Below are 16,802 nucleotides of genomic sequence, written 5' to 3'. Positions count from 1 at the left end.
ACTACGGGACTTAACTGCTGAGGTCATCAGTCCCCTAGAGCTTAGAACTACTTAAACCTGACTAACCTAAGGACATCACACACATCCATGCCCGAGGCAGGATTCGAACCTGCGACCGTACCGGTCGTGCGGTTCCAGACTGTAGCGCCTGTGTGTGTGTGTGTGTGTGTGTGTGTGTGTGTGTGTGTGTGTGTGCGAGAGGGAGAGAGAGAGAGAGAGAGAGAGCGAGAGAGACTATAGATTGGTGACTTAATGTTGTATTAAAGATTCTACAATATATGATGACTGAAGGTTATAAATATATTTTTTGAACGACTATTTTATTGGTTCACTGTTGTTGCTAACAAATTAACTGTACTTTTGGCGACTGCCGCATTAAGGAAGGTTACACCAGTATACAAGAAAGAGAACAGAAATAACCCGCACAATTATAAGCCCATATCACTGACATGGATTTTTAATTTAATGTTGGAACTGTTCTACATTATGAAATACCTCGAAGAAAATGATCTATTGCCACATAACCAACACGAATTCAAAAACTATCGTTCTTCTGAAACTTAAGTTGATTCCGTATTTCTGGACCTTCAGAGACGCTTTTGACACCGCTCGTCACAAGTAGCCTCTAACCAAATGGTATGCCGATGAAGTATAGCCTTAGCTGTGCAATTAAATTCTTGATTTCCCGTCAGAAAGGTCACATTTCGTTGTAACTGCCGGGAAGTCATCTGTTGAAACCAAAGTTATTCGGGGGTTCCCGAAGGAAGGGTTACAGGTACTCTGCTGTCCTTAATGTACATAAACGATTTAGGAAAGAAGGAGAAAAATCATCCTAGATTGTTTGCAGTTGATGCAATTTTTTCCCACCAATATAGTTTGTTTTATTTATTTACTACCCGAGTACCCGGATTTGCTCGGGTATGTATTCTCGGGGATGTATCCTAGATTGTTTCCAGTTGATGCAATTTTTTCCAACCACTATAGTTTGTTTTATCTATTTACTACCTGAGTACCCGGATTTGCTCGGGTATGTATTCTCGGGTATTATCCTAGATTGTTTGCAGTTGATGCAATTTTTTCCCACCAATATAGTTTTATTTATTTATTTACTACCTGAGTACCCGGATTTGCTCGGGTATGTATTCTCGGGTATGTATCCTCCTTCCCCCTCCCTCCGATCGTCTCCTGCCACCCATCTATCCTCTCTTTGTCCATCTCCTCCTCTTTCTCTCTCTCTGTGTCGTGCTCTAGGTACATTCAGTGGCATATGTGGATACTGTTTGCTAAATGAGCTGCGAGTAGTGTTTGTAGCAAACAAACTACAAATTTAAGAGTCATGACGTCATGTCTGATGCGACATATATACTGCATGAACAACGAAAATGTAGTGAGCGATAAACTTTTTTCGCTTCATCATTTTGTGGGGGCTGTAAGCAAGAAAAGAGTCGTAAAGGTTTGAAATTATGTGTAAAGTTTATTGCAAGTCATCAAGTGCTCTAGTTCTCAAATACTGCATAGCGCGCATGGCAGCTATACACTGTCCAAGGTGTACTTTATGAAACGAATAGTGTCGAAGCATGGATTAAACACATGGGAAAGTATAAGCACTGTATTCATTACTCTGAATTGCACTACGTAGCACATACTGTATCAACTAATAAGGACATTTTCACAAACATGATAAAGTTCACAAGGTCAAAGAGTAAATAGCTTTTTCAAAGAGTAAATATTTTTCCCCAGTTCGCGTAATATTCTTCAAATCAATAAGTATCTTACACTACATACGTTCTGAAGCAGTCCATTTTCTTCTTCGCAGTTCACACTATGTGTCTCGTTACCAGATTTTATTGAAACCGGTTCAGCGAGTTAGTGACAATAAAGTTAAAAGCCAACATTCCATCTCACTGATCGAATTTCTTAAATAGTATGCCCTCGGTCGTCCTATCGTTTTTTTTTCCTGTACAATATTACCTTCGAAAACTATTTGCAAAGGAATACCATGTTCAATTAAGTGCCATGTTCAGTTAAGTGGCAGACCAGCTACTTCTTTTAATTCTGCGCCAGAACCACATTCCGCAACTTCGAGGCAAGATTTGTCCTGCTTTGCCAATGTCCAGCTTTAACATCCATGTCAAGACACTCCATAGAAATGTTTTTTCTAATGTTTTCTTAATGCGGAAGTTGAATTTCTTGTTCAACATAAGTTATTTTTCTCATTTTGGAGGCTGCTCTTGGGCAGTGCTATTCTCTTCATTTCCTTGAGATATCAACTGGTTTCTTCCACAGTGCTTGCGTTACTGCCTCGAGTTACTCACTGCTTATTTTTGTCTCAGTCTTACCTTCAGCGCCTTTCTTGTCAATAACCATGACTTTTGTCTTCTTGGTATTTATTCTTAGTTTGTGTTTTGTTATCTTTTGATGTAAGATCTTAAGCGTTTTATTTAGCTCTTTCTGTGAGTCTGCCTCTACTGCAGTGTCATTGACAAATCTGATGCAGTGGTCCGATAACAGAACCATTAATTTTGATTCCATTTCCTTCATTGTTGTTATTGTCTCCGCAACGAACATATCAAATAAGTAAGGTGACAGAGTGCCGATTTTTGCTTCTTTGCCGCTAATAATAATATCCAGTCATTACTCTAATTTTTGTATGTACTAAAAATTAATCGCCTGTCCTTCCAGTGCGCATTGCTTTAAATAACAACTTTCTATCAACCAAATGAAATGCTTTTTCTAGGTCAATAAATGCTTCCTGTTTACTTATAATCTTCTTTCCAAAATCTGATATGGTGCCAACATTGCTTCTCTCATTCATTTACCTGTCCTGAAGCCGAATACCAATCTATTTCTTATCCTCTCTTTAACTATCGACAGTAATATGTTTGATGCATGTCACAGAAGGTCTAATGTTCTATAATTTGCATTTGCCTTCTTGGGTAATGCAATAGTTCTACATTTTAAAAAGTGATGTGATTTAATATCCCTTCATAATATTTAGATACCACAGTAGAAATTTACTTTCTCTTCTCACTGCTGTTTTGTTGGAGTTCTGCAGCTTTTCACCTTCGGTATACTCATATAAATTTCCAATTTCAATACCACTGTACATGTCTTCAATATAATCCGTCCACCTCTCACTTACATCTTCTACGTTAAGCATCACTTTCCCATGTCACTTCGTTACTTTTGGCTCTCTGGCTGTGCTGCAACAGTTTAATCTTGGAGTAAGTTTCAACCCGTTTTTCGTGTTTAACACCATCTTCTATTTCTTTACTAATTTTTCCCAGCTACTTTTCTTTCTCTAAATGGCACATTGTTGTTATCCTGTTTTCTCTTTTAGTCTATTCCTTTAGTCAACAAGTTCCAGTATTGACAAAACGAGCAGATAAAATGGAAAAAACCTATCAGTATAAAGCGATAAAAACAAGCTAACAACAATGTGCCGTTTAGAGAAAAGAAAGCGGCTGAGAAAAACTAGTAAAAAAACAGATGATGATGTTAAATATGGAAAACAGGATGAAGCTTATTGCAAGATTAATCTGCAGAAACACAGCAGTTTCCACTTTTGCTACCGTGCATAAAGTAAACGTGCATTCTTAGACCGTGAATGGAACAATGTGGCTTGTGTACGATGTTGAGTGTGTCAATTTCACTCGAAATCCCATTTCTGGCTTAACGTGCATGTCACCTTATTACAAGACATTGTTGTCAGCTAGGGGAACTGCGAATTGACTTGTCATACAGCACGTCATTCGGACATTCATTTCTTAATAACAACAGAGGACGATCAAAATTACAAATTATCGATCGTTGTCTGAGGAGAATATAACACAGTGCAGCGGAGGCAAGTGGGTACGCTGTTTCGATTCAACCAGTCACCACACGACCCATTTTTCCGGTAGGTGTCCAGCACTACAGAGCCCCCAGCACTAGGTATGCAACTGAAGATGTTGCCCAACGGAACTCCTGGAACTGAATCTGGACCAGTGACGTTCTCTTCAGCGAAGAGTGGAGTATTTTTTGGGCATTTGACGATCATCGTCCAAGAACGCGGAGGTGTCCAGGTACGAATGCATGTCTGAGGCACGCAGCCCCTCTGGTTCAGCAGAGAAGTGTGTCCAACATGTACTGGGCTCGTATCACATACAAATATTGGCTCACTCTCATCGCTAATTAGTAACTGAGGTCTGTGGAGTATCGAGACAGGATTCTCCAACGTACTGTCTGTACCCACAGTGAACATTTTGGCAATGGGTTCGTCTTTGAAGTTGATAATGCACGTGCTCAGCGCAACTGCCTCATGAATTCCTTCCTCCAAGAGGCAGGAGACAACAGAGTGGAATGACCTGCAGGATCTGCTGACACTGAGTGCTACAGCCCAAGACTAACGCCCGCTATGAGAGCTACGGGTAATACAGGCATCACCAGCGGGTTGCCGAAGCTGAAGCCCTGCTGGCATAACAGTACGGTTGACCGAAACACGTCAGCTGTTGTCGAGAGAACTCGGCAAACGACGCGGAAACAAGAGGCACCCACTACGCCGCACATGGTACTGGTATCGTACCTGAATGTGTCAATCGCTGGCACTAACTGAAGTCCGCCAAGCACAGCCCCATCGAGTAAGAAAGAGGTATCCATCTGTGGGGCATGTATTTAAGAAATCCGCCAGCCGCTAGTAGGCAGTTCTTTTCGCTGAGCCAAACAAGTACCTACTCATAGCAGCATCCAAGCAGTTCCAGCCACCAACCATGTTGTAAGTTACTCCTCTGCAGCCACTATGAGCAGCCATTCATCTCCGAGCCTCCGTCTCTTCGACATTGCACTCCCCTGGACTTTGGGCATCGAGACTTGGCATTGTGTTCACGGACTGCCATCCGAGCTTTGGTCTCTCTGAACTGTGCCATTAAACACCCTGCAGTGACAGAAGTCCGACGTTGCCATATTTACTTAAAGTGTTATTGCATTTGACACGAACCATAGGAGACAATTATCCATTACCATTTATCCATCCGGAAGATCGTTTACTTGTGTTTAGCTAATCCTGCTAATTACTTACCTCTGTGGATGTTATTTGTGAGTCATTAAGATTAAGCTTATAAAAATAAAGTCTTTATGGGTTTTTCTCTGCCTCGGAATCTTATTTGGTGTTGTGAACCCGCTTACGGTCACCAAACTGAGCGTATTGTGTCAAGTTGAAACCCGCATCGAAGGAACCCGAACCACACATTTTAAGAGCTCTGCTGTGGAAGAGTGAGAACGGTTTGAACAGCAACATCGTGACCACGTAGTGGACACAATGGGGTAGAGGATGCAAGGGTTTTACAGTGCCCAGGGTGAAGAATCACTGTACTCATTGTTGCCCACCAACAATACTTTATTGTGCAAATGAGCATATATGTGCAGTTTCGAAAATACTGCATCTTTTGTTACTAAATTTCGAAGCAAAGACCGACGCCAGCTGCAATCGGGCGTCGAAATAATTCCATGTTGATAGCTGAAAATTTGTGCCACAACCGGGACATGAACCCGGATCTTCCACTTTATGCAAGTGGTTGCCACGCCCATCCGGACACGCTGTCAGTCTGACCAAATTCTCAAGTTGTCACACGCTAGTAATGTCCACTGTCCATTGACCTACTTGCTCGCAATGAGCCCTGTATTCACGCAAGAGGTTCAGATCCTGCTGTGCTTCTTCACTGAAGGTATAAAGGCAGTCACGTCTTATGGGCCACATAGGTTGGTACATGCACAATTATCACAACGTTTATATTGACAGAGATAATGAGGCAAGCACACGTTTTTTAAATGGGACGCTATACTTTTTTTACCATCATTCGAACGCTTTGGAAAAGACACATATAGTGATGTAACGCATGTTGCTATTGTGATTCAAACAGCGCTTAAAAGACGCTGGAAAATATTGTACGATTGAAGGTCGAGGCGGTCGGAAGCGGCTGCAGAGTGTGAACACGCCTCGCGCGACCCGCAGCCCGACTTGCCGTGCTCAATGCAGCATGCACGGCCTACGCTACGTAGGTAAATCTTCATCCGCCCTCTTTTAAGCGAAGTTTGAATCACAATAGCAACATGCGTTACATCACTATATGCGTCTTTTCCAGAGAGTTCGAATGATGGCAAAATAAGAATAGCGTCCCACTTAAAAAACATGTGCTTGCCTCATTATCTCGGTCAATATAAACGTTGTGATAATTGTGCATGTACCAACGTATGTGCCCCATAGTCCGCTATGATGCGCCGATACGTGCAATCGCCCCTGGAATAAAGGGGGTGTTACGTCTTACGCGACTCACCCTATATATATATATATATATATATATATATATATATATATATATATATAATGAACTACAGACAAGATAAATCCCCGAAACTCGACCATCTTCATTCAGAGGTATGGGGACAGACGCAAATCCGTTACATTTATCAATGGCCATCTCGGTCATGTACGAAAGAGAAAGAAAAAACCGTTGAATTTTACTAAGGTAAGGGTACTAGCTGTCTTTAGAAGTGGATTTAGCACAATGAAACATTTGCAAGTCATGAACAAAATTGTAAGTAAACTGAAGGGAAATTTCCGCATCACCTGCATATCAGCTAACGTGGGGCTTCGATTTAAGAGAAGCAACAGGTCTTACGAAACTGCAGGCGATGCGGAAATTTCCCTTCAGTTTACTTACAATTTTGTTCATGACTTGCAAATGTTTCATTGTGCTAAATCCACTTCTAAAGACAGCTAGTATCCTTACCTTAGTAAAATTCAACGGTTTTTTCTTTCTCTTTCGTGATACATGACCGAGATGGCCATTCATAAATGTGACGTATTTGCGTCTGTCCCCATACCTCTGAAGGTGGTGGAGTTTCGGGAATTTATCTTGTCTGTAGTTCATTCTGGGCATAATTTAGTGTAATATTTTCTACTGAAGCGCCATTTCTAGAGATTTCCCTTCTTTCTACATCTCCATCTACATACACACACGCCGCCGGCCGAAGTGGCCGTGCGGTTAAAGGCGCTGCAGTCTGGAACCGCAAGACCGCTACGGTCGCAGGTTCGAATCCTGCCTCGGGCATGGATGTTTGTGATGTCCTTAGGTTAGTTAGGTTTAACTAGTTCTAAGTTCTAGGGGACTAATGACCTCAGCAGTTGAGTCCCATAGTGCTCAGAGCCATTTGAACCATACACACACGCCAACCCCCCTAAGCATGTGTGGAGAGGGAAATCCTGATACCGCTGACAAGTTGTCCCTTTCTTGTTCCATACGCGAATGATCTAAGTTCCAGTTTCTCTTGTTTCCTCCTAGTGGACATTCCACGAGACGTAAGCCAACGTACCGTGGACCTTGTGCGAGTCCGGCGGCTTCCTGCCTCGATGAAACAGATGGCAGTACCGTAGGTCCAACCGCAATGGAGGGGTGTGAGTGGAGAGGCCAGACTAATCCAAGGTTCCTGGACAAGGGCAGCGGTCTTCTCAGTAGGTGAAGGGCCACCGGTCTGGACGATCGAGAGACGTGGCCTCCCAGCAACAGCCAACGTGGCCTTGCTGTGCTGGTACTACAAACAGCTGAAAGCAAAGGTGCAACCACAGCCGTCACTTCGTCACTTTTCCTGAGGTCTCGCTGATCCACTGTATGGCGTAACCATGACGACTTCCTCTTGGGTGAAGTATACCGGAGGTGAAACAATAACTGGCATTGTGCGCATCCCAGCGCGGAATGTTAGATCCCTTAATCGAAAGGGAAGTGGAAAGATTAAAGCTAGATACAGTGGCAATTATTGAAGTATGGTGACTGGAGGAACAGGACTTCTGGTCTGGCGAGCAAAGGTGTGATGACGGAGAAGGCTTCGTAAAGAATAGGAAAATAGCAGTGCAGGCAAGTTACTGTAAACGGCATGTATCGTAGCTAAGACACACATGAAGGCAACACCCAGAGCAGTAGTACAGATTCATACGGCAAACAGCTCTGCACAGGAGGAAGAGAGTGCAAGAATCTATGATAATATGTTCAAGGAAATTACTGAGTTAAGGAAGAGATAAATTTAATTGTGATGGATGATTGTGATTTGGGAGTAGAAAACGGAAAAGGAAGAAAAGTAGTATGATAACACTGACTGGGGAAAAGGAAGGAAAGAGGAAACCGCCTAGTAAAGTTTTGCACGGGAACACGAATTAGTCACCTTTAGCATGTAGTTACAAAAAAAGGTTTTATACGTGGAAAAGACCTGAAGACATTGGAAGATTATACATTAATTATACGATGGTAACACAGAGTTTTAGGAACCAGATTTTAAACTTAAGACATTTCCAGACACAAATGTGACATCACAATTTATCGGTGATGAAGTGTAGATTAAAGTTAAAGAACTTGCAAAATGTTACGAAATTAAGGGGATGGGACCTGGATAAGTTGAAAGGACCACAGTATGTTAAGTGTTTGAAACAGGCAGTTAGGTGACGATTCACGGCAGCAGGAGAAAGAAATAGAGTAGAAGACAAGTGGGTACCTTTTAGAGATGATATAGTGAAGGCAACACGTTATCAAATAGATAAGAAAAGGCTTAGTAGAAATCTTCGGATATCACAGGAAATATTGAATTTCATTGATACATAAAAGACAAGACCTAGTAGAAATCCTCGGATATCACCGGAGATATCGAATTTAATTGATGAAAGGAAAAAACTATAAAAATGCAACGAATGAAGCAGGCAAAAGGGAATACGCTTAAAAGTGAGATTGAAAGGAAATGTAAAATGACGAAGCAGGAGTGGCTATAGGTCAAATGTAAGTCTATAGAAGCATGAATAACTTGCTGAAAGATAGACACCGCCAAAGGTAAATTAAAGCGAAGAAAAGAGAAGCTACCGTATAAATATCAAGAGCTCAAATGGAAGACCAGTACTATGCAAGCAAGAGAAAGCTGAAAGATGGGAGGATCATGAAGGGGGTCTACTTAAGTCAAAAACAAAGACGAGGATAATATTACAGCAAGAGAAAAGGAAGAAGTTGAAGATGAGATTGGAGTTATGATACTACGAGCAGAGTGTAACAGACTACTGAGTGACCGAAGCGGAAACAAGTCTCTTGAAGCAGACGACATTCCCTCAAAATTATTGAGTTATCTGGATCAGCCACCCTCGAAACAATTGTTGCATCTGATGTACAATGTATATGAGATAGGTAAAATTCCCTCACAGTTCAAGCGGAACGTAATAATTCCAGTTCTGTTGAAGGCAGCTGCTGACGGGTTTGAATACAACCGAAACATCAGTATAATAAGTCATGGTTGCAAAATATTGACACGAACTATTAACAGAAGACTGGAAAAAGTGATAAAGTTGACATCGAGGAAGATTAGTTTTAGTTCTGGAGAAATCACGGAACACGTGAGACAATACGGATTGAGCGATGTCTCTAAGATTACATAAAGGAAAATCAATGTTTATAGCATTTACAGATTTACAGAATTTTATTTTAAATATTGACTGTGATAGATCCTTTGGATTTGGAAGGTAGCAGGGATAAAATGCAGGGACGAAAAATTTATTTACGATCCTTTGGATTCGGAAGGTAGCAGGGATAAAATGCAGGGACGAAACGTTTGTTTACAGCTTGTACAGAAATCAAAATGCAGTTATTATAAGAGACGAAGAGCATAAACGGGAAGACATAGTTGAGAACGGAATGAGACAGGGTTGTTGCCTGTACAAGAAGTTATTCAGTCTGTACAGTGGACAAGCTGTGAACGAAACTGAGGAGAAATATGTAAATGCAATTAAAGTTTAGAGAGAAGAGATAAAAACTTCGAAACTTACCGATGGCATTATAACTCTGACAGACACAGTAAAGCACCGTTATACGTAATGGATAGTATGTTGAAAGGGGATTGTAATATGAATACCGAAAAGGGTATTAAAATGTAGTCGAATTACATTAAGCGATACTGAGGGAATTAGAAAATGAGGCACTAAAATTGCTTGGTAAGTTTTGCTGTTTGGGCAGCAAAGTAACTGATGGTGGCCGCAGTAGAGAAGATATGAAATGCAGACTGGCAATAGCAAGGAAAACATTTCTGGAAAAGAGTAATTTGTAAGCATATAACATCAAATGAAAAATTAGGAAGTATTGGGTTGGTGCATAAGTTCGTGGCGTTTTTCCAGACGTACTCTTCTTCACTATTTACAACAATCTGCTAACTCTGGGGCTACTTTTCGTTCCGCAGCTGTAGAAATCTCGCGGTTTTGAGGCGAACAACTCGTCGAACCATGTTCGGAGCGCTTTTTCATCCGGAAACGAAGTTCCTCGAAGGTTGTTCGATAGAGAGCGGAAAAGGTGAAAATCTCAAGGGACAAGATCAGGTGAATAAGGCGGGTGCGGAATGACTTCCCAACCCAACTCCTGTATAGCGTTTTCTGTCAGTCAAGCAGGACGCCGGCGGGCGTCATCGTGGAGAAGCATCATCTCACGCGGTTCTTCCTGGTCGTTGTTCTTGCACTGCGTCTGCAAGACTTCTCATTTGTTGACAATAAATATCGGCAGTAATGGTTACACCTCGGGGAAGCAATTGGTTGTACGCTACATTGCCGCTGTTCCTCCAGATGCTTAACATTGTCTTTTGTGGATGCACGGAAGTCTTTATTTTCCTTATGTTAGCATAAAGACACCATTTATCATTACCATTAACAGTGCAGCGTAGGAATGGTCGGTCTCGTTCACGAGCCAGTTGATGACGAGCAAACGGACATTTTGGGTTAGAGCATTCAGTACCCATATACCCGATTTTTGAACATTCCCCACTGCCTGCAAATGTCGCACGACGATAGAATGATCTCAGTTCATCACATTTGCCAGTTCTCGAATACACTGACGTGGGTCGTTGTGGATTAATGCGTTTAAACAATCTTCATCAAACTCCGAAGGTCCTCCTGGATGTGGAGTATCTCTAACGTCCAGACTATCCTCCTTTAAACGAGGAAACCATTTTCTTACCGTTCTCGGTCCAATGGCATTATACCAATGCACAGCGCAACTGTTTCTGGCTGTTTCCGCTGCAGTCACCCCACCACTGAACTCAGGCAGAAGAATATGTCGGAAATATTCCGAGTTTTCCACTTTCCTAGCTTCCACAGTTCCACTCACTAACTCCTAATGACAAGATGACAATATGTGAACTCAGATGCCAACAGTAAACTACAAATTAAAAAAAAAAGACAGTCGGTAAATAAACCAATAGGAAAAGGAATATCAAAACAAAATCACTGCGAACGTATGCACCAACATTTTGTCTGAGAGTGAAATGTAGCGTTCACACAAGAAGAGAACAGAAGCTTTTGATATGTGGGGCTGCAGACAAATGCTGAAGATTAGATCGAATAACTAATGAGGAGGTGTTGCATCGAATGGCGAAGGCAGAAAATTTGTGACCCAACTTGATTAAAAGAAGAGATTGGTTGATAGGACATTTCCTGAGGTATAAGGGAATTGTAAGTTTGGTTATGGAATGAAGTGTGTGTATTGTGACGGGGTGGTGGGGGGGAGGAGGGGGGATGGAAGGAGGGGTATAGAAGTTGTAGAGGAAAACCGAGACTTGACCACAGTAAACGTGTTCAAAAGAGTGGTAGTCATACAGAAATTAAGAGACTTTCACGGGAGATACTAGCGATAGGACCTGCGTCAAACTAGTCTTCGGAGTGAAGATCAGATCAACAATGCGTGGGGAAGAAGTATTACGTCGCCCAATTCTGACCCCAGACGTGAGCTGTCGGAATTTAGGAGTAACTCCTCATACTGCGCGACGCCTTTCTTGGAGTTTGTTGAGTACCTTCGTAAAACGGGTGTAGTCAATTATTCCGTGTCGAAACGCACCGCCCTTCGTTGGATATTCTCTGTTTTTTCTATTAATCAAACCCGATGAAGGACTCACAGACACGAGCAATACTCAAGAACGAATGTTTTGTAACCCACTTCTTTCACGCATTAATTACCCTTAAGATTTCAGCAATGAACCTTACCGTCTCATACGTTTCTGCAGCAAGTGGTTTCATGTGGTCATTCCTGTTTGGATCTTTCAGATGGTTACTCCTACGTATCTTGCGCTTGTTACTGTTGAAACGTCCCCTTAGAAAAATTATAAATTACCGTGCTGGTAAACCTCTTACCTTATTTGATTTATAAACAGTTGATTAAAACTGAACGTACTCAGACATTTCTCTCTTTAACTTATTCTGATCATCACTAAACTGACACACAACATTTTTTTAGCGCAACGCAATCTGACTTTCTATAATCACTACAAAAGAATGGCCTCACAAAAATCATCGTTACTCGAACTGCTGCAATACAGCGAGAACTACTGATAGGTATAGTTAGCAAATGAAAGATTTTGATAGAGAACAAACAATGTATTTACCTTAATAATGTTCAAAAGTCATCATCATATTTATTTATCTGTTCAGGATATGCAGTCTTATCAATTTCCTTTTTCTGACGGACACCCGTCCAGATCGTCCGCTCTCAAAACTCTGTCATCTCTCCCCCCCACATCCACCACTGCTGGCGGCTCACCTCCAACTGCCCAACGCCACGTGCTGTTCACATCCAACTGCCCAACACTACACAAACGAATATTCCAACAGTGAGTCCAACCAGCCACAGACTGCACACAGCACAGACAGTGATTTTCATACAGAGCGCTACGTAGCGTTACCAACATAAAAACCTAAACAGCCCACTTACACTGTTTCCGCTGATTCACCGCCGGTAATGTAATCAAAGCGCAATGAATTTGTTCGCTCGTTTACGCACAATACAGCATATTCATTTATATCCGGAGACAACTGCCAGTCCTGCACCAATCCTCGCTCCTCCGCAGGTCTTTCTGCATCTTGCTACACTGTTTCGGCGTTGCAACCACCCAGGGGACAGCAGTATAGTCTCACATTGCTCCTTACATTATCAAGTAGATCATTTACATATTTATTGCAAACAGTAAGAGCCCAATAATGCTCCCTTCGGTTACTCCCGAAAAAATTTTGCATCTCTCGATTTCGTCCCGTTGAGAGTCCCTTTATTAATCCCACCTGTTACGAGTTCCGGAACCTCATTATTTTGGTTATGATAGATTAGTGTTTAGGACCCATCTGCTGAGCTGTGATAACACTTAAATTTAAAAAAAATACTCTAAAGAAATAGAAAGCGAGGATGAGTAGTATAGTGCTGTTCACTTACAGACCCGGAAGACTTGATAATCCTCCGCATTCAAAGGCATCCTTCCATGAGACATTTGACAGATCAGTGTATCCGTCTAGTGTAGGTGACTGTACAGAGTGGTGTCACGTTTGTGCTATATGATAACGCCAGTGCAAACACTTATATCTGTCGAATAGCACCAAGTGTAACACCGGGTTGGATGACTTCGTCGGACATTTATACGCCCCAAAATCAGTGGTGTGATTGAACCGACCTGTATACATATCTGCATGTCTGTGGAAGGACTGGAGCAATACCAGACAGACTTGTTCCCCATATTACTTACTATAAGGCCAAAACTACTCTTAAGTTAATACTGCTCTGGAAGAGGGTCGCTGTATGAAGGAGGGATACATGTATCGTAAACGACCAATCATAGCATCAAATCCGTAGCTTTCGGTGTCACTTGCCCGCCTGAACATCCAGTTTGAACCTAGTAGGGTTTTTCTGCCACTATAGAGGCTGCTTCACATCAGGAGTTCTTTAAATTAAACAAAATCGCGCAAGTGGAGTAACAAAAACGAACAAATAAAGGAAAGGAAGCGTTGCTGTACTTGTTGAAATTTTTGGTTCTCGGATCTGTTTCCGACTCTTTTTGGCGTTCCAGAGAGAACTGAAAGCCGTGTGATAGGTACAGCGCGGACAAAGGTAGGCTCCAAATCACAGTAAATTCTGCGAGGCCGATAGTAGGCCGTCAGGTTGTCGGTGCAGCGGAGGCCGTTTGTTGGGAATATCAGCCGTGCCGCACAGGCAGGCTGCCGTGCTGGAATCGCGGCAGCCGCCGGATGAGCTGGCGCGCCAGTTAACTGCGGCGAGAACAGCGCCAGCTGTGGGAGGGGGAATCCCCCAGCAGAGCGCCACAGCGGACGGGGAACCCCCGCGGGCGGGCTGCTGCGGGCGTACAGTGAGTGCTCTCGCAGCCGCGGCGCGCGGACCGGTGCCAAGTTTTCTGCAGCTAACACCCCGCCCCGCCTAGACATTCTTGCCGGCTGCCCGCGCGCTGTAAGGAGACGGTGTTTATGGCCCCCTAAATGTTAACGGGCCACCGGTTTAAAACTCGGGCCTCCCGCCGCTGCTCCGGTAATTGCCTACCGGCCGTATTAACAGGCACCGCTTCGCACTTCGCAGCCAGTTTCCACCTCGGCGCTCTTTCACTGCGCGAGGACTTGTGCTGCCCGGCTGGAATGTCATTTGCTAACCTGCGTCAAAATAAAAAGAAATTTCGAATCGCAGTTTGAGAACAACCACTTTCCGATTCTGTAGCGATCGGATTAATCGGATCGTGCCGTGTGGCCCTATTACAGGTCCGCTATTGTCGACTAATAAGTTTAAGACATCGGCAGGGCGGGGATCTTTTCTTTTACTGGCATAGCGGTTACTGCTGCACCACAAGTTTGCTTAACTGTTTCGCATTTCCAGTTTGGCCGTGCCTCGCATCAACGTACCGCACGACCAAAGTACTAAGGAATTACAAGGGCTGCCGTGAAATTAATTCCTCTTATTATTCATCTCGTCGAATACAGTAGAACACAGTTCAATGGTTGAACTGTGTAAGCATTCACTTGAGCACGAACAACTGCTACAATTCCGCACTGCACTGATAATGACCTGACACAGGTCGAAATCTGATCTGCGTTGAGACTATAAATGTCGTATTAAAGCAACTTAATTCCACGACTGATTGCTGCTCTATCTAACCCAAATACACTCTCGCCCCTACCTTTCCTCAGGAGGCCATTTATTGTCTCGAGTTATGTTTACAGATCTCTGTTGTTGTCATTTGTTACAATTTTGCCGATTTTTTCCAAATGTCCACTTTCATGTAGAAGGACACAAATATGAGACTTTAAATACCAAACAAATAACACAGTGTGTTATTTAAACAAATACACCGATATCCCACTATAAATAATTAGCGCAGTGTGATAGTTAAACAAATAAACAGATATTCCACGTTAACAATTAGCACAGTGCAGTACTTTAACAAACATATCAATATCCCATGTTAAATATTCAGTTCAATGCCACAAATATGATATTGCAATGTACTAAGTCAACAAAGGAACTTCCATGCATTACTGATGCGTTAGAAACAATGATGTCACTATAAGGTTGCCTTAGCGGAGTATGAGACTATAGGATTATAGTAGACACGTAAATAACAGCGGAATAAATCCACGTACACGACATAGCTAAATTTACACCCTAACCAAATAGCTCCATCCCACCAGCACCGCCACTGGTATGTGTATCTACCAGGTATTCGGTCCATTGTGCTGCATGATTAAGCGCCAAGTACTCTGGAGAGAGCGACTCCAACAATTTTTTGTAACTCTGTGATAATCCTGGCTGTAGCCGTCAGTATTTTACCTTGCTAGAAGGTCGCCTTGATGCAGCTTGATACGCGTGATATGGTACAAAATTGGAGTGAGGTACAAGCAGCAGATGGTACAGTACGTACCATTCCCATGCGAGAGTCCGCCAATTACACTGAACTTGTTCCTGATTGGTCGGCACATTCAGGTGTTAGGCGCCAAAACGCCTAACTTCTCTTATTAATTATTTATAAACTTTTCATATTGTTTAATCCAATTTTCAGTATGACAATCTCTCATGGTTACCCTACGAGTCTACCGTTTTTGTTTATTAAATTTCACTAGTTACGAGAAACATAAAGAGTAATGATAAATTGCAACCGAAGTGCTTCGGACACCTTCGGGTCGCTTTGGCGCCCCTGGAAGACGAAGTACTTCGGCTGCGCTAGTCACACTGTTTCGGGCCTTGTTCAGAGCCGGACGTGTATCTATGTTTCGGACGGACATGTCGTACACTAAATCGGAAGTTGTCAGAAAAGTTGCCGTATTATTAAGAAAGCTATTTCGAGTGTTGTAGAAGACAGTGTAAAAAGTGATATTTTAAAATATAAACAAACAGGATTAATTAATGATAAGTTTCGCCTACCATCATTATCAGTACTACAGATCTTTCCCTCTGCAGATACAGAGACTAAGCTGGGCAAGTGGCATCCCACAAAAAAAGCACAAACACAGCTTCGAGTTCGAGATGACAGCAGAGCAGCCTCCGTCGAAGAATATCCCACGACCGACGAACTGTCTTCTGCGCTGGGGACACATCTTTAGAAGACGACAGGCTGGTGGAAAGAACGGTTAGGGGCTCTTGTTCAATCTCTACTGATCTCTCCAACTTCCAGATCTGTCTTCCAACACGACAACGTATACTTTATAACTCGATGTTTAATCCTTCCGATTATTTCCAGAAAAATGAAGCGTTTTCACAATTCACATACTAGCAAAGCTCCCCTGTACAGCAAACACATTTTTACATCGACTGTACTAAAAAAAGAACTCGTCATTCTGTCCGCAATGTACTCTAGACATATGAGTTAGCAAAACAGTTCACTTTTTAACATAAATTTCGCTATCCATTGATTCGTGTTAGTGAACACGGAATCAAGACTAGAAATTGAAAATGCATAAAAAATCATCACAGAACATTCTGACCACTCTCCAAAAGTTCCTT

General features: G+C 42.5%; 1 protein-coding gene across 1 annotated transcript in view; it reads right to left on the bottom strand.

Annotated features, from left to right (window-relative positions):
• Positions 1-16,802, bottom strand: part of LOC126484656 (lachesin-like) — a 555,382-nt gene that overhangs the window by 236,359 nt on the left and 302,221 nt on the right. The window lies entirely within an intron of this gene.

The sequence above is a fragment of the Schistocerca serialis genome, chromosome 6, assembly GCF_023864345.2.
Source record: "Schistocerca serialis cubense isolate TAMUIC-IGC-003099 chromosome 6, iqSchSeri2.2, whole genome shotgun sequence".
Classification (NCBI taxonomy): Eukaryota; Metazoa; Arthropoda; class Insecta; order Orthoptera; family Acrididae; genus Schistocerca; species Schistocerca serialis.
The sequence above is the reverse complement of the archived record's forward strand: the minus strand, read 5'-3'. Positions and strand labels throughout refer to the sequence as shown.